Source organism: Strigops habroptila, chromosome 10, assembly GCF_004027225.2.
Source record: "Strigops habroptila isolate Jane chromosome 10, bStrHab1.2.pri, whole genome shotgun sequence".
Classification (NCBI taxonomy): Eukaryota; Metazoa; Chordata; class Aves; order Psittaciformes; family Psittacidae; genus Strigops; species Strigops habroptila.
In genome coordinates this window covers 31,598,621-31,617,265 of record NC_046359.1, presented here as the reverse complement: position 1 = coordinate 31,617,265, position 18,645 = coordinate 31,598,621, and the positions used below count along the sequence as shown (strand labels likewise).

Sequence of the window (18,645 nt, the reverse complement as noted above, 5' to 3'; positions counted from 1 at the left end):
AATATCTTCAGTCAAGTCAGCTGGGGCATGATAAAAATCATTACCAAGATGCCATTTGATGAATAAGCAGCTGTTTGTTATTTTTTTTTAATAGGCTCCTGTCACTGGAATTCTTCATTGAAAATAATGGTAGAGGTGACTCTGTGAGACTTTTCACTGAGTAAGGGACCAAGATAAACCTATTTTATCAAGCTTTCTAGGAGCAGGAGTCGTGGATAGTGGACAGTGGCCAGGTCAAATATGAGTTGTTTTCTTGCTGCTTCTGGGAGAATGGAGAAAGGTTTTTGAAATCTCATCTGGTTAAAAAATTATCTTCAGTTTAATTATCCCAAGCATAGAATATGTTTTCTGAGGAGATAACAGTCTTAGCACTATGTCATCTGTGGTTGCAGTATTTAACCCCAGGTACCCCAAGGCTTATTTTAAACCTTTCTTCACTTTCCACATTGTATTCTGGCTGAGAAAAAATAAGGATGGAATTAACCCCTTTCTGAGACTGATAAAAATCTATGTGTCTTCTTTTACATCTCTTTCCAACCATATGTGTCTTTCTATTCACATAATAAACTTTTAAAGTTCCGTAGATGCTCCGGGAGCTATCAGATACAGGGAGAAGACAATGGAGAGGAAGGAGGTGGTTGCGTCCTGATGCTCATGTTGGAAATGACAACTTTTCTTCAGAACAGGGAAATACAGGAAGAGAGTGGGTTGTCACACTTAAGTTTGTTGGATGTTTGTCAAAAGGTAACAACCAAAAACTACTGGGTTAGCCAAACCACCATGAAGATTCAGATAAACAAAACTTTAAGAAACGTCACAGGGATGCATTATTCAAAGCATAAGCAGATGCCTTGTGCCTTATTATCTTTTATGGGCCTAAGTTGAGTAACATGTGCAGAGTAGACTAGGAGTCCCACGTGGCTCTGTCCTGAGGGGACTTGGCCTGTAAAGAGAGTTATGGCATTAGTTACCTGTCTGGACCCCTGTGGGGCTTTTAACAGAGCTAAGTCATACAGTTTAGGATGGAACTTTTGGGGGTCTGGTTTGTATTTTTCCCTGAAAAGCTGAAGATTTCCAGCAAGCCGCACCCCTGCTTTAGGAGTGGTATCATTTCTCATCAAAAATGAAAGTACCTGCTATGTCATTAGGACTTGGGTATCTCTAAGGGCTATACAAATGTATTCTTCAGCTACATATCCCCAAACAAAGGGGAACCTCTGGTATAAAACCAGACCTTGCAGCTGCTTGCTTTTGAGAGCCTGAAACAAAAGTCTGGGCAGCAAAATTTACATTTGATTTACACAAATTAGAATTACACCTCGGGTCTTTGTTAGTTGCCAGCAGGGTAACTTACCTGGGGTCTGACAGGGTGAGATTTGAATTAGCTGAACTTCTGAATCTTCCTGATGTTTCTCAATTGCTGTTTGTCACTCCTGCAAAGCTCTGATATCCCCCGAGTAATGTCAAAATCCAGTGGACCTTAGACAGTCATGAATCCACATATGACAGTTTTCTCAGCATGTCATTTTAAAGTTCTGAAGAAAAAATATAACCCAACAGTTCGTGACAAAAGGGAATAGAAAACATTAGAAATAATTAACATACTTTATTTTTTTAAATAAAAAACATTTTTTTGAGAAAAGGAAAGGTATAGAAAATTATTCTCTCCAACAGAATAAATAAATATGACAAGAATAAGAAAGTTGAGGCTGCTTTGGAACAGAAGAAAATAAAGAGACCAAAGGAGGGAGAAACATGCAGACACCAAGAGAAAGAATGAAGAAACAAAATGTACAGCACATTTTGAAGCACTTATATTTGTAACAGACATTTCCCAGCCATTCTGCAAGTTATATGACTGAGAAACTTGAATCTTGACTGCTGATCAGTGAAATGGCATGTCCAGTTTTATAAATTATATCAGGCAGTAGTCGCATGTCAAATGCACTAGCATGAATAATAACCACATAAAACCTGTTAATATATTAAATAATATAGTGCCTCAGACTGTGAAACTTCACATAGAGTTAATTATCACCGTGTTAATGAGTGGTGTGATGATAAATACAGAGTGGGTAAGTTCATTTGGTCAGTGCATTTAAGAAGTTAGGTATTCATTATAGTGCTAAAATTAGAAGTGAATAACCTCCATATTCCCACAGTTCCTCTCATCCACACTATTACTGTTAGCAATTGTACTGCACTGTGGATGCAAATAATTACAAGCTGTTCATTAACAGATATTAGCTGTCTCTATTCCATGTTGTGTTAAGGTGTCTAAGAGTAGTGTCGCTATTGTCTGTCATTTCTGTACACAGGAATAATTTGTTTTTCTTTAACTATTTGGGGAAAACAAGAGGAAGAGTGGAATCTTAGGTTTCTTGTCCTCCAGTCTTTGATGTTTATGAACATCCATCAGACCTAGGAAAATAGCACTCTGAATCTAGAAATGCCTTCTTTTCAGCAGTCTCAGGCCTGGTGCTTTAATTAATGTTTTCAGTACCCAGGAGCCAATTTAGAAAAACAGCTTCAGCAGATTACAAGCAGTGGAGCCTTGCTAATGAGAAGGTAAAGCACAGAGGCCTCTTAATTTCAGGGCAACCCAAAGATAAACCTGGCTTCATGTTTGTACACTGTGTTTTGAACACCGTGCTTGATATTTAGCAAGACTGTGTGGCACATGGCCAGATGAAGGATAACGTGCCTCCGTTTTTTTTTGTAAAACTCATAACTTTTTGGGTTGGAAGGGACCTTAAAGCTCCTCTAGTTCCAAGCCCCTGCAACAGGCAGGGACAGCTTCCACTAGAGCAGGTTGCTCTAAGCCCCTGTGTCCAACCTGGCCTTGAACACTGCCAGGGATGGGGCAGCCACGGCTTCTCTGGGCACCCTGTGCCAGGGCCTCACCACCCTCACAGGGAAGAACTTCTTCCTAATGTCTCATTTAAATCTCCCCTCTGTCAGTTTAAAGCCATTCCCCCTTGTCCTATCACTATGTGCACTTGTAAAGGTTATAACTGTTTTGGTTGGGAGAGAGACAAAGGTGAGAGTCCCACTGGGAGTGGGCATCTGGGGTGCCATAAAGGAACTATTTATGAACAACTCTAACTCAGCTGTTGTGTCCACCTCTACATATAGCTTTGATTTGCTTCTTGTTAGAAGGCAGACTCGTTTCTTTCATTGGTTAACTTTGTCTTACATTTGAGACATTCTGATAGAGCAATACTCGTGTATGGTGGCTTTTCCTCCTTCCTAGGATGACTTACTTTGATGAAAGTTTTCAGTCATAACCACCAGTTTATAAAGTAGATATTGTCTTAATTTTGTTATGGTCTTTTAAAAGATTCTATAACTGGCTATCTGTAACTCTCAACAGGTCATTTGTTTTCATAGATTTGAGCATATGGCACATAAAATCAAACAACACATTTTGTTCAGTTTTCTAACTGACATTCCCCAGGCAGCTTGAATGTGCTCTCCTGGATGGTGATGCTTAAGCCTGTTCTTGACAGCAACTGAAGTAGGACTTGCAAGGACTTTATTAGTAATATTTCACAGTTGTTTCAAGGAAAAAGGAAATCTAGGATTTTCTTTAAATGGCTTGAGCTTAATATGAACTTAATATGAAGCAGCAGGAGAAAAATCCTATGCATTATATATATATGTATATAAAAAATAAAGTTTCATCTAGCTGGGCTGGCAACTCTGAAAGAAAGAAATCAACAGCACCACTTAAATATTCTCAACTGAAGTCTCTTTTGTTTCTCAAATTTCAGAAGTTTCAGAAGTTTCATATGCCTTGAGCTTCAAAGAAGCGTCAGGACAGATACATATCTCTGATGAGCAACGGATACTTTTCTGAACGCTTCAGAGTAGACTCCATAATATTTAAAAGTCCAAATACTGATCCAAATTATCCGAATTCCTAACACTGCAAATGTATGGTAATTTGAAATTACATCAGGGTCAAGTATAGCTACTCTGTATTTTACCACAAGATATTAAGGCTTGATGCTGAAGGCTGTAATCAAACCTAGCACTTTTCTGTTTTCACTTCAGTAGGAGGAGCTATCCCCCATGCATCTGGTGCCGTAATAAATAATGCTTGCTTCTTACTGCTACATTGGTATTAATAAGTTTTATTCTCCTGACTTTCGGTGACAGGGGAACTTAATGCAATTCATTAAAAACTCAAAGAAGGTTTTGTTTCAAACAGGAATGAGAAAGAAAGACTCATATGGGTTCTGATAATGGAGTGGAGGCATTGAACATTTGTTTCCTTGCAGTACAGTATCAGTGAGTGGAAAACGCTGAGAACAACTTCCAAGGAGCCTAACAGCTGAAATAGCTGTTAAAGAACAGCGATAAGAAGTAAGTTCACACAGGATCAAGTGCAGAGATGAACTACAAGAAATGTTTGTGGAATGGAGACTATTTTGTAAGAGGAGCCCAAGAGAGCCAGGCTTTGGCAGCTGAACACATCACTAGCAGAGGAGGTAAGTCAGCTCTTCAAGGATACATGAGGAGGGAAAACAACAGAGAGAAACAAAGAACCAAACAACTGAACCACCGTACAATGTTGGCATGAAACAAAAAATGTGTAAAGTACCTATGAATATAGCAAGACTGGAAATCAGAGGCTATGTTCGTTACCCAACCAGTTTTGCTCTTTGATGGCTCTATCACAAAGCAAGATTAAGGAATGCATCTAGTCCTTCCAGCCAGTTCCTTACTTCCGTGCACATTTGCTAGCATTAATAACTAGAATCTCCACCTTCCCCCCCCTTTTTTATAGTATATTGACATCACTACCTTTTATTTAATTGCACAGTGTGGGCAATTAATCCCTCTTTGTCCAGATTTACATTGCAGTCTCCAGCAGACATAAGCAATGCAAAGATAATGGTTGTTCTGCTGTATGATACCATCATTAAGTTATTGCCGGCCTGAAAGACCCAATGAAGAACCACACTCCATTGCATAGAATGATTCAGGGTATTTTAGTCCAGCCCTAGACTGAAGGTGCCGGCACAGAAATGTGGTGAGCAGCTAGAAGATAAGTACAGTACAAGGTGATGCCACTATTAATAAACCACTCAAGGGAAAACTTACTGTCTTTAGTATCATTCTAAAAACTGCCCCACACCTAAAAAGCAGAGTGGATATATCATACACATGAGACTGGCCCACTGCCTCTATTAAAAAAGACGTCTATTTTTTACATCATTATTCTCACCAGTAAATCTGCAGGATATTTTTTAATTAGAAGTAGTGTATTTCAGATAGATATCTGGAAAACATTTAAGGCTTTCACTATATATGTACAAGAAGCTGGAGTTTTTTTGCAACGATGGTAAGTCAAACAACTTACAGTGAAACAGCATAGAGCTGTAACAACAGTGTAACAACATAGAGCTGTACAAAAAGTTTTGCTGCTTGGAAATTGTAACACTTCTTAAGCAAAAAAAAAATGGGACTACTTACAAAAAAAAGACTTAAATCCTGAATTGATGAGGCAGCACAAAGGGAAGAATGAAGTGTTATGGAGGGAGCACATGGTGTGAAAAATGAAGTTGTATTCTCTGAAGAAAAAGTGTACGTGTTTGTGTGTGTGCATGCACCCACTTCCGAGTGGTAGAATTTTTAAATGGTCCATCTCTGTCTTGCAGAATAAACTAAATGTTTTTTATGCAAATGTGAATTTCTGGACTTAATGCTCTTAGTACAGGGGAAAATGCTATGAAAGGTGTCTCTTTAAAAAACAATAACAACTCTTTATTCCATGATGAATGGAAATCTAACATGGAGGACTTGTTAATATGTGTTTATCAGAATATATTGGTGTTGTTATTACTTAGAAATGAAGCATTCATTGTTATTTCTGTTCATCTCTTTCCTCACTATGTTACCTCTTTCTCAACTGCTTGGATTGCAAGATTTTTGGGACAGGAACTTGAGTTTCTCTGTTAGACTGCCACCAATCTCAGCAAGATTCTGGGATCTGAAAATGTTACAGCTGCACGAAACATACTGTTACCACTTGGTCTTTCTATATTTTAGGTAATTCATATCTCCATTGGGCCCTGTGCTTTAATACAAAAATGTATTTTCATGAGTATTATTTTCTTTCCAGCACCTTAGACCAGCCATGAGCTATTTTGACTTAGCTCTTCACATCTTTTCCCACAACTGATAGCCTCCCCAGTCAGCATTAGCATCTTCCATGGAATGAAGCCAGTAGCCTACATGTTTGGTAAAAGGAAAATTTGCTCTTCAGCTCATTAAAGTAATTCAGTTTGGATCTACACCAGAAATAGTCTGATCAGAATTTAGGCTGACATACTCAGTTGTCAAGGGTATTGTACGTTTGGGGACAGGCTATTGCAATGCAAAAATAATACGGCAAGTGCCATTTGGTTTACTTGGCTTTTTACCAGTTGTTAGCATCAGTTTTCATTCAGCAGAGGCCAGTTGAAATTGCTGATGCAAGAAGTGATAATTTTCTTGATGTGAGATGAATAGGACATTTTAAATTTTGTACTAAAGTAGAGAATAATTTAATCTCTGTTAGAGAAGAAAATGCTAAAATAAAAAAACAGTTAATACCGAATTAACTTGTCAGAGCTGTAACTGCCTATGAATCATGTAAAGGGAATATAATCACTTAATATCAATTAATATCATATGTCATGTGTAGCTGAAGCAATGGAGAAAATAACATTGCTGCAAAGGCCTGTGGCAAACTTCCAAAATAATCCTTTTCCCTTCTGGTGTCTTTGCCCAGGTATGTTTTGCAGTTTTCTTCTTAATTTGGTAGTGCTTATCCTGAATTTGGAAGTCACAATTCAAACACACCCAATGCCTGAGTTGTTTGTTGGTTTATCACTGTGTTAGTCTATCCAAAGCTATCCAAAGTAGTCAGGACCAAATAATAGTGTTTGCAGGGAGATATTATTATGCTCCCGTCTCATCTAACCATCATCTTGTCTTGCCCTGGCAGTCTGGCTCTACTTTACACATATTTCATTTCTCACTTTAAACCATTCATCTCTAATCCTACGCAGTGTGTCCTCTTAATTTAATTTCATTGCTAATGCATGAGAGAGATCATTTGAGACCATTTCTGTTTTCTGCGCTGGTATTTCTGGCCCTGCTGAGCTTCTTTCCCATTAATGACAACTCATGGTCACAGAGTGACAGCAAGATTGCCACCAAACACAACAGAGGTCATCACGTGCTCCACTCTGCATCTGTTCCTGATTGCAGGCACTCTGCAGAACTCAGCCATGCTGTGGGACTGGCCTTTTCACTGCCAAGAACATCCTCTTTTCTCCTTAACTCAAGGCTCAAAGCTGCTTCTTAATTATATTTCTTCCTTCCTGAAATATTGCCATACAACCATCCTTGTTCAAACTGCAGTGTAAGCTTAGGGGTGCAGTGATTATAACCTTTACTGTTTTTTAAGTCCTGTATATGCTAAATCATCCATACAAATCTAAATGCAGTTTACAGAGCTGTACATACACAAACTGCACACAGAGTGAATACAAATGTTGCTATACAAATAATCTGTAAATAAGAAGTCTGCAATTATTTCTTAGCTCTTCTGTGGCAAGAAGGTGTATTTGTCTTCATTTTGTGAGTCTCCTGGATTGTCTTCAAACTTCATTTGTTTGCCTATTTAGTTTTTCTGCTTATGTAAAAATTTTCAGTCCTGAGTTGCATTCCTGTTGGCCAGGCACCCGGTTGGTAATTTAACCCTTTTAATCCTTTGTTTCAACCATGTCTTTTATTTTGAGGAGTGAGGAATATGCAGTTTGAACATCAAATGCATATTCATTTAACTAATTTTCAGGCAGAAAGATCAATGCAATAGTTGAGATCATCTGGTATGTGTTTCCACATATGGTTTTCCACCTTGGAACTCATCCAGTCAGAGAAACCCCTGCCGTATGAAATTTCAGGGTATAAACCAGGCAAAGCAGTCTGACATCAGATGGCAATGTATACTTTTCATTATTTATCACTAGCAGTTGCAGCTGCTCCTGAAGGTATGTGAAAGGACCTTTTAGTTGAGTTCCTTCCCCAAATTCCCACTGCTCAAAAAAATAGTAAAAAGAAAGCGTATGACAATATTTCAGGCTGCTGTGTAATGATGGGGAAATGTTGCTCTGGTGATTTACTATTTAAAACTGAATTCTCCAGCTGCTTTTCACAGGTCAGGTAAACTCGCTCTGCCTTAGTTTCCCCATCTGGAATAATAGTACATACCTTTCTCACTCGGGAACTCTGGACTTTAATTAATCAACAATTGTAGATTGCTATATAGAGCGGAGGAGCAAACAATCTGGAGTGTGCAGTTTATTCAATGAGTTTAGCCTGCTAGCAGAAAATCCTTGAGCAGATGGTGTTGTTATCAACTACAGAGGAAAAGAGTAAAAATCAATCCAGTCTGAATATTTCTTCTTTGTTTTATTTCATTTACAGAATCTTCAGCCCCGTGGAAATAATTCTCAATGATGAGGAACCCTTTCTTTAAAGAACCACCTTCAAAAGCCTAATGCTTATGGGACTGCTGGACCTCCCTCTGCACAATTCCCAAGGAGGCAGGTGGAGGGGCCTTCCATATGCAGTTTGGCTGATTGAAGACCACTGGGGACTGTGTGCATTTCAGGGAAGATTTTACCATATCCAGAAAGATTTTAACTATCTTGTCTTGGATGAAGGCTTCTGATAATTGTATAGCCTTTCTTTGACATCAGGAACCGAAACATCTATTTTCAAGGATAACAGAAAGATAGCCAATCCAGAATGCTTTTTACTTCAAAATACTAAAAAATTCTACCTATCATGCAATTTAACAGTGATGTACCACATAAATTCACTGTTCGCTATTCAAGAAAAAAGGGTTTGTTATCATAGAATTTAACTTATTTCATAGTGCTGTGCCTCATTTTATTTTGCTTTATTTTTTCATTTGTATTCCCCTGAAGACTAATCTAAGGTTTATGTGAATTTTCAGAAAGATATATTATAAAACATAGTGTTGTGCTAGTTACTTCATAGCAGCCAACACATCAAAATAATGACTGTGTACTAGGTTATATGTATTACATCTTAAACTGCAATTAATAGCCTTGCAAGGGCCCAAGCACATAGTATTTGACAGCTAATGGTTAGTGTGATGATGTGGACTGTTACAAACAAGCAATCAACCTCTGTCCTGACACAGAAAGTAGACAAGATGTTACCTCACTGCTAGATGACATAAAGGATTTCGCTGCCAAGTTGGAACTTAGGTGGGCTTTAGTTTCTTAAGTCTGAAACTGGATTTCCTTTCTCTACCTATATTTCTTCTGTCTACAGTGAACCATCTAGTCATAGAAGAACCTAAACCCCACAGAAGTTCTTATCCTTGATATAGGAAGCCTGAGAAACCACTGCCTTTGGGTCCTAGTTTTCCCCCAGGAGCAAGGAACTCTAAATGTCTGATCCCAAATCTTTTGTTAAATAAGTCCTGAGCCTCTCTGTGTGTCAGCTCCTGATAGTAAATGTAGGAATTTCCTTTACTTTTCAGACCTGACATGAGTTATGCTAGGGAATATGACATGCCCAGTACCTATGGTGGTACACATTACATTGAGATATACTTGAGATTAAAAGTAAATATTCCAAATCAAATGACACAGCAAACATGCTTATTTGAGTTGCAGATGGGAGAAGGAGTTGGTTAAAGACACATCAGTGAAAAATAAGACTTGGAAATGTATTTTGACCTGAAGTTCTTCCTCACAAGCAATCTGTAAAGGAAAAGTTAATTGGAAATAAATATAATTAGCAATTATGAGTGAAACTAAATGAATGTTTTATTTCACAGATATTGTTTGAAAATGAAGGCCTCCTGGCCAAACGCCATTGGTAAGATCAGCATTCTTAGTGTTTTCTTTACAAAAGCTTGATGAAGGCAAATATGGCTGTTTTATCTGGTCAATGCAACACATCTTACTGACTGACAGCTTTGTTTCATGCAAGTATAAAATACAATCTGATAAAAATCCAAGGAGATGTGGCCTTCAGGAAGTGATTTCCAGGAACAAAGCAGAAAGGATGAAGGGGTAGTCCTGTACATTGTTTCACTGCTGTTCCTCCATCATGAAATGTACAAGTTACTGCACCCAAAATTACCAGCTACTGTATGGATTTATACCTCATTAACACCAGAAAGTATAATTCTTTGGTTCAGCAGAACCACTATTTGGGGAAGGAAACTCTGGGACTAGCCCAGGTATGGAGTTTTTTGCTTTCACTGCATACTTGAAGCAAAGCCACTTGACTTGGGTTATTAAACTCAGCATGGAAAGGCGGGAAAAAACTTCACAGGAAAGTTAACCTATCGTTTCTCTGACCAGTCCAAACTTTTCTTTCTTAGGCTCTAAAATGTGTTTGGATTTGTCCTTTAAAACTCCCGATCAGTCTAATTAAAGCAAAATGAAGTCTCCTTTCTTGATTCTGGAAAGATTTAGCTTAACAGCATTGTCTCTAGAAAGAAGACAACACAACATATTAGGACATCTATGCTTTTCTGCATAGTCATATCATACTACAGAAAGTAAACATTAACTTCTTGTAACCAGCATCATCCATGTCCAAAAGCAGGCTGTCATTCATTTTACTATTCCAGATGCCTCAATGTTGCCTTAGAGTGCTATGACAACTTCAAATCAAGCTACTGAAATGATGTGAATGTATTTTGAGACTGATTATAGTTATGTGGGTTTTCTTGAATTAAATTGTTTGTATTAAAAGGTTATTTGAAAAATTGATACCTGCACTTGTGATTTTCAGCGTTCTCCCATTCACACTGCTGGCAATGGTGGTAACAGACTGGACACAGAGGTGGAAGTTGATTTTACAGGAAACCCTGCACAATACCTATTTGTTAGTTCCTCTCCATGAGAAACAGAGAAAAAAATCTTTGATCGGGCCTTCCAGCATAACCCACAATAGATGAAGTTCTGCTTTCCTGAAGAAAAAGTCATGACACCATCCTGAAGCTGACAACAGTCATCAATGAGATTCTTCACCAAGGTGCACTTTATTTTCTTTCCTTCTACCTGAGCCTCTCTTTTTATTCCTGCTTTTCACCATAGAAGTTGACAAGATGTAAATTTCTTCTTTATTCAGTCCTAGATGATTTTATTTGCATTTTAAAAGGCACTCAGGAAAAAAAAAAAGGATATTCTGTATCACAATGGGAAAAGCTAAAAAAATAAATAAAAAGGTAGTGGAGGCATCTGCTAATGAAATGGACATTTTTGAAAGTGCTAAATATACAAATACCAAATAGACAACGACTCTTCATACATCTTAATTAAGATAATTATTCCCTGGATTCCAGATGTTTAAAAAAAAAAAAAGACTCAAAGCAAAATTCTGGGTTTGCTAACATCAGAATAATATTAAAACTTTTTTAAATTGGTGATTTAATCATATTTACATAACTAAATTCAAGTGCAGAACTGGCTGTCATTCTTTGACAGCATATGTCATGTTAGACAAGATGGACAGAGATAGCTATAGAGTATGTGTGCCATGTTAGACACATAGCTGAGAAAGGTTTTGAATTTATCATTTTTCTAATAACTTCTTCTGGCTGATTTTATTTTAAAATGAGCCTAAGCTTTATTGAGGGAACAGGTAGTGTTAATTTAGTCATAATTTAAGGTCTGGAGAAAAGAAAATATGATAAGAACTAGACAGTGTGAGCCATTGTGGTCAGCACTTATATGTCGAAACCATTTTAATTCCCAGTCAGTTTAGAAAACATAAGAGCTAGTACCTCTACATGGCTGACTGTGGTGTGGTGTGGCCATAACTGAACCAGCTTCCAGTCTAGTTGAGTTGACTAATCTATCACAGCATCAATGACACCATTTCATGGATCATGTAGTGCCTTGACTTTCAGAGGCACCCATCTCTGCTCTACATAACAGAACATTTCCGAAATGAATTTGTCTTCTACTTGCTGTATAGAGTACTTCTATGGTGTGGAGAAGTGTCATTTTCATACTTGAGTCAAAGTCTAAACTGCCAGTGGTTCAAGCACTGGATAGTTCTGGAATATAGGCTTTTTCCTTCTGGATATTCTCACCATTGTGATCACAGAATCATGGGATGGTTTGGGTTGGTAGGGACTTTAAAGATCATCTAGTTCCAACCCCCCTGCCATGCTTCACATAGACCAAAGCTTGGAAGTCTACATTCTTTGGTGTCCATAGACAGGTTTTGGTTTTCTTTTTCATCTGTTGACCTGTGCATTGACCATATGATAGAGAGCACAGTCTCAGAAAAGCCTTTGTCATGCTAATCCATATAAGGATTAGTATAGTTGATTTTTAACAATAAGGTACATGCAAGGCATCTTATCCACTGTACCTTTCTATTAACACAGCTGAAATTTGCTGGGTCTGATTTTGTCACCAGTTTGTCTCCGTAAGAAGTTTTGAAATAATTTAAATTATACACAGAAAATAAAAAATCTCCATGTAAAGTGCCCCTGTTTAATGTCTTCAAATTTACGCTCAAGGGACCAAAGATTGTTATCTTTTGTGGTGGATTTTCAGGAGGACAGTCCAAGAGTTCTGTGTTTTATGTATCTGGGAGCCCGGAGACAGGAGATCAAAGCAAGTAGTAAATAACAGATGAAAATCTCTATTGTCCTCACAACCTGTAAATTCCAGGCAGAATTCTATTAAAAATGATGAGTGCACTGTGATCCTAAACATTCCTGGTAGAGCTGCATAGTTTTACCAGTATAATACATTACAGGTTGAGCCATATTATGTTCACAAAGTATGTTACATAATTTGTTTTCCTTTTGAATATTCTTCTACTAGTTTATATATCTGAAGAACCTTCTGAATTAAAAACTAAAGCAATCTGCATTGTTTTCAAGGGTCAACTTGACTTATAAACCCTTGCTGGTTTGTGCTGCTCTGGAGATAAAAAGGCCTAAAGGCTGGCCTTGTACAGTCTGGTGTAGTGGAGTCATGCAAAATATATATGTTTGCATCTAAATGAAAGCTCATACAGGTATATTACATCATCATGTAATCCAGCGTTAAATTTTACCAGTTTCATATGGAATAAATATATAGAGATCCACTGATGTCGATTTGCCATGCTTACCACTTTTTACTCCAGTTAAAACTGTATTTGTAAGTCTGAGCTTTCAACCAGCCTTACATGACTGCCAGTGCATTAGCTTCAGTGGACTCATTTTATACTGACTGAACTGAAACAAATGGAACCTGAGACATCATAGAGATATTAGCATCTTCTCTGACCCTTAAATCAAAATGTAACTATTTTTAACCTCTATGTTTCTATGTAAAATTTTATTGCAGATTTTCTTTTCTGGTTTCTAGGGTCTGGCTCTGGAATAGGTCCTAACCCCTTATTCCAAACACAGCAGCATCTTCATGTCTTTGTTGACAGAATCTTCTCCCCAGGTTCATTAAAATCAGTCACAGAATTTCTTTAGGCATTCTCAGCTCCATTGTGACATTTATTTAATGGATTACAGATATTTCTGTATGCTTACTGACACCTAACAATTGTGTTTTTCACTCTGACTTTCCATCTATCCTCTGAGAAATCCTGTGACACCTCTGTGGAAGCATTCTTGTGTATTGTATATTCTTGAAAATGTAGGACATTATATTCATACAGTCTTTGTGGCACTACAGGTAAATGAAAATCTGTGAAATCACAACTGGAACAAAGCAAGCACAAATTATTAAAGCATTAGCACAGTCTGAAGTGCTTTTCCAAATGGTAGCCAAAAAAGGCCTGCATAGAAATCAGATCAGGTCACAAATCAGGGAACTCGGGCAGTAAGAACAACTTACAACAGCGGAGACCCCTGCGAGCACACACAGTATAGTTGATCAAGAGATGAATAAAGAGGTACTAAAAATATTTCTGGAAAAAACAAGTCTTTCCACTGTGGTTGATTGATATACTTGGAAATACAAAATAATTTACATAGTGTTTAGGTAAGTGATCAAATTCTACAAATATTTATGTGCCAAATTTTCCTTCATTTGGAAGTTTATATCAGTAAGATGCTGCAGAGCTTTTTTTTTTTTTAAAAAAGTTACTATTATTTTGTATTGAAAATGGTATTATAGTAGGTCACAACATCCTGACTTCAAGCTCTTCTCTGCAGAAACTCTTAGAATAATACCTAGATTCTGAGGGGCTGTGAATCCATTGAAGTGGTTTCTTCATGTGAACATAGACCACTTGCAAATGCAAAATATTATTGTCTAGAAAATTGCAGGGATGTTTTAAAATTTCAACATAAACTATGCTAGATTTGGGACTATGTATCCATAGAAGGGCTTACTTGACACTCGTTTGCATGTGCAAGAATTGGAAACAGAACTTAGCAAATGAACTTGGCAACTGAACCTTTGCAAAATATTTGCTTGCAGCATAGAAGTAGTCTTTTGCTTTCATTTTGATTTTTAATTTTCAAATAATAACGAACATTCTTCTTCCAAGTGAGAATTATTAAGGCTCTATAAAACATCTATCTGTGGGTTTCTTGTGCATGCCATTTCATAGATAGATAAATAAGAATGAAGAAGGTACATTTTGCAGAGCTTGTTCTATTATGAGATTGTATGTCACATGACAAGACATTTAGTACTTTCATATTGAATGTCATTTTGTCTGGATTAATATAATTTTATGAATCATTATTGGCTTTGTTTTCTTTAAATTAAAAAAATCTGACTAGAAACTCTTGAACAGTGCATTTGGAGGACAGCTCTATTTTAGAGCCTGATGTCATATATTTGGAGGTTTTAATAGTTAAAATGTTCTCTCTGAAAAATTGAGTAAAAACTTATCAATTGGGTCTAAAATACAAACTTCTGAAGACCCTTCTCTACAATATATTGTTAGTAACTTTTAAATTGCAGAAACAATTTCCTTTTCTTCTTACTCAGATATTTGTAAGCATTTAGTGTGAAGACAACTAAAGATGCTGTGAAAGGAGATAGGAAATAGCAGCTGGCTAGTAATTTTCTTATGATGAGTTTTGGAAACAAGACCATAAAAGCCCATAGTTGTAGTTGTGATCTACGTAACGATTTACCCTGAAAGGTTCTCACAGCTTTAGGCATCCATTCTGCAAGAAACAAGCTAACAAGACCTACCTTTAAGGCATGAATAAAATCGGTAGGGGAAAAATGTTTACCAGCAATCTACGATATTTACTTTGTCCTGAGAATTGAAGGGAAAGGAGCTATTGTTCAAACAATGCCCTGAAATTTTGTTCCAATTTCAGTTCTGCTCAGTTTGATAAACAACATTTCCTAGTCCTCAGTACAGCAAGAGCTCAGCTTTTCAAGATAGGTGATCAGGCTCACTTTCAGTAACACAAAATGCTGGATTTTTATCTTTAATTAAAAACGGGTAACAGAATATATCCTGACAGGTTTCAGTGTGCTTATCAGCAAAAGACAAAGTGTATCTATATTGCTAACAGGCAACTGGCATGAGGATTGTTGATTTAAGTGCAGCCAAGGAGTTTCCGCTACCATTATGTTTTTATAAGCAAGTTTCTGATTTAAAGAAGCATTAGAGAAAGAACAGCTCATTCCAGAAGGAAAATAGAAGGACTTTGCCTTCTGTCTCACTAGGGTGCCTGAGGAGAATGCCAGCCTCCTCTCTTCCATAACTTCAGAGGCGAAAGTCTATTACAGTCTAAAGAACTGCCTGAAACAAGCAAGTTTACACTATGTTTTAGATGTCTCTGTCCTACATGAGAATATTAACACAGTACGAATATGTTCTTTCTTCATAAATAGGGTCTTTCAAGCAGTCAGTTCAGTTTAAACTTAGATTGTTTCATTTTACTTCTGCTGCTTTTAACTCAAAAGATAAATAGTCTTGCAGTACCCAAACGAGTGTCAAGCCACACTGAAGAGTGTGTTGAGAGCTGCACTCAGAATATGATTAAAAACTCACTATTTTACAAATTGCTTCAGTTTACCTTCTGAGAAAAGTAGTATCTGTAATAAAGAAAGTGGTTTGGAAACCAATGTTAGCAGAACTGTATTTTCATTATTATCTGGTGTAAATATGCTCTCACAATAACAACAGTTTCCCTCTGTATTTAGCCACATCATTTTTATATTACTAGGGTTTGTATGGGTGTTATTTGCAGATAAGCATGTGTAGGAGTTTTGCTTCCTTTGCTAACCATGCCCATACACCTGAAAATAATGTCTGTGGAAAGACAGTGACTATTTAGATTCATGGCTGTGCTAAAAAAATTGCCTCAATCTCAGCGTTCCCCAAAATCCTCATCTGCTGAGACTTTGCAGCAAATACACACCAAGATAGTTTCAAGCATTTATAAAAAGACATGTAGAAGGGCCATGTTACATGGCAAAGATCAGTAGGGTGCACTGAGCATCAGTAGCATATGTATGACGAATGGAAAACACCCATGAGAAGTAACAGAACTCTTAAATGTAGATAAAGGAGAGGTCAGTTAATTTTTAGCTGGACAGGAGTGAGTGTATGTTAGAAATAGAAGATTGACACCAAAACCATGTCTTCAATTGTTTCAATTTGTAAGCTGGGATTTTTTTGTTGTTTTCTGACATTTCTTGCTAAAAACTAATATGTCTCACACTTTCTTTCTCTGATCAGCATATACTTAAAATTGTTACCTATTGTATTATTTCTCACATCTATGTTAAACAAATTCAGTGTTGTCTGTGGCTTCTGTGCCAATTCCTAGGGGGGGCAGTTAAGCCAACATAAGCTCTGCTGCACTTCAGTCATAAGGAGCTGTAATAGAAGCATGATCTGCCTTGTTGGTTAGCACCATCCTTCCCATACTTCTCCTTGTGAGGAATTCCCCTTTGCTTCCAACTGCAGGTTAACTTGGAAATTCAATGCAAGACCTTTAAAAGAGGAGCAAATAAACGCCCTCCTTCTGCAGATCATGATTCTTCGCCTGCCTGCCATGATTCTGGCATAGGTAACAGTACAAATTTCATGCTAGTACAGGTGAATGATGGCCATGTTGCTTGCAGTGAATCACAATGAACACTCAGAGAGAAAGAATCTGAAGAAGACTCTTCCCGACAATTTCTTAGCAGAAGCCTGTGTGTAACACCTCAGCCAGCTCCATTAGGCTCAGTTTAAAACTGAGATATATTGTCAGTATGGACTGGAACCTGTCAGGCACTTACCAAGCATAAGACTAGAAGTCTTGTGTTATTGATTTTCCCATTTCAGTATCTTTAAACAAGCCTTACGCTCACCAAAGAAGGTGAAATGTCCCCCCCGAGACATCTCTTGTAGAGATTGAGAGACAGATGCATTAATGTTTTGGTAAGCAGTAGATGAAACGAATGTATACTTGATTACTGAAAGCACACTGGGAAATTGAAATGAGTGATCTGCACAGAGGTGGGCGACTGATGATACTAAAAGCTAAATTGGAGGAAGATTAAGCAGTTTGTGTGTCAGTGAGCACTGACTATCTGAAAGCATGCATAGAAATTAGGACAGCAGAGTGAAGTGGCATAAGGGAGTCAGCAATGTGGCCAGCAAAGGCAGCTTAGGGCTAAATTCTGGCCTTATCTCCAGACACACATAGTAAATGGGTGCTGGCTTCCTGTCCAGTACAAGAGGAACAGCATCTCTGTGAGGACCAGAGAATGTGTTTATGAGTAACATTTATAGTTTGCTCATTGGATTGGTTACAAAGGGGAATCTATCTATTACTGGCATTGAGCCACAGGAATTAATCAGCTCAATGGCTAGGAATGACAGATAACTTTTGGACCAAACCCTGATGAAGTCCACACCACATCCACTGAGGTAAATGCCAAAATTTCCATTGATTTCAGTGGTAACAGGTGTTTCTCCTAGCAGGTGTCTCTCTGCTGCCTGCACTGAGGAAAATATCTCCTTATGTCGTCCATTCCTTTTGCGTGGGAATGAGCAATCTGGGAGAGCTTCATCCATTCACTTGATTGATAAAGAGGATACACAGTACAGAAAGTGAAGCCAAATAACAAAAGATGTTACATGGGTAAGAAAGTCTCCAGAGCTCAGCAGGACCCGTGTCCTCTATTCGACAGAAAATAAAGCCAAATAAATGACACCAGACATTCACTGAGGAGAGCAGAATGAAGCAGGCATCTGTCTTGTGAAGTTGTATGATATGGTGGTTTTTACCATGCTAAAACTGGTAATGAGGTGCAGAGAAGTTACAGAACAGAGAAGCTCTTGGTCTCTCTCTTTGCAATAAAAGACAGCTCCTCCTCAGGCTCTGAGTTAATAATACATTTCAGTTGCATCTCTCCTTGCCTGCCATAGGAAAAACAATGTGTGAAATCATATATGAAGGCTACTGTATAGAAATAAAACATATGGTACTGATAGCTTAGAGTCATGAACTGAAGAAAATGGAGGAAACATATGAATTCTTTCAGGCTTGTCAAAGATCTTACTAACGTTTGAAAGGGATACCAACAAGACTAAGAAAAATATTTTCTCCCTTATGTACAACTTTGAGCTGATTGGAATTACTCAGCAGAGAAAAAGGCTTGC

The 18,645-nt window shown here is 37.6% G+C and overlaps 1 long non-coding RNA gene across 1 annotated transcript in view; it reads right to left on the bottom strand.

Moving 5' to 3' along the window:
* Positions 1–544: 544 nt before the first annotated feature.
* LOC115613966 overlaps positions 545–18,645 on the bottom strand; it is a 54,101-nt gene continuing 36,000 nt past the window's right edge. The window contains exons 4-5 of the long non-coding RNA XR_003993586.1: positions 1,355–1,535; positions 545–943 (exon numbers count right to left, since the gene is read on the bottom strand). This is a non-coding gene — a long non-coding RNA (uncharacterized LOC115613966). The remainder of the gene's footprint in view (positions 944–1,354; positions 1,536–18,645) is intronic.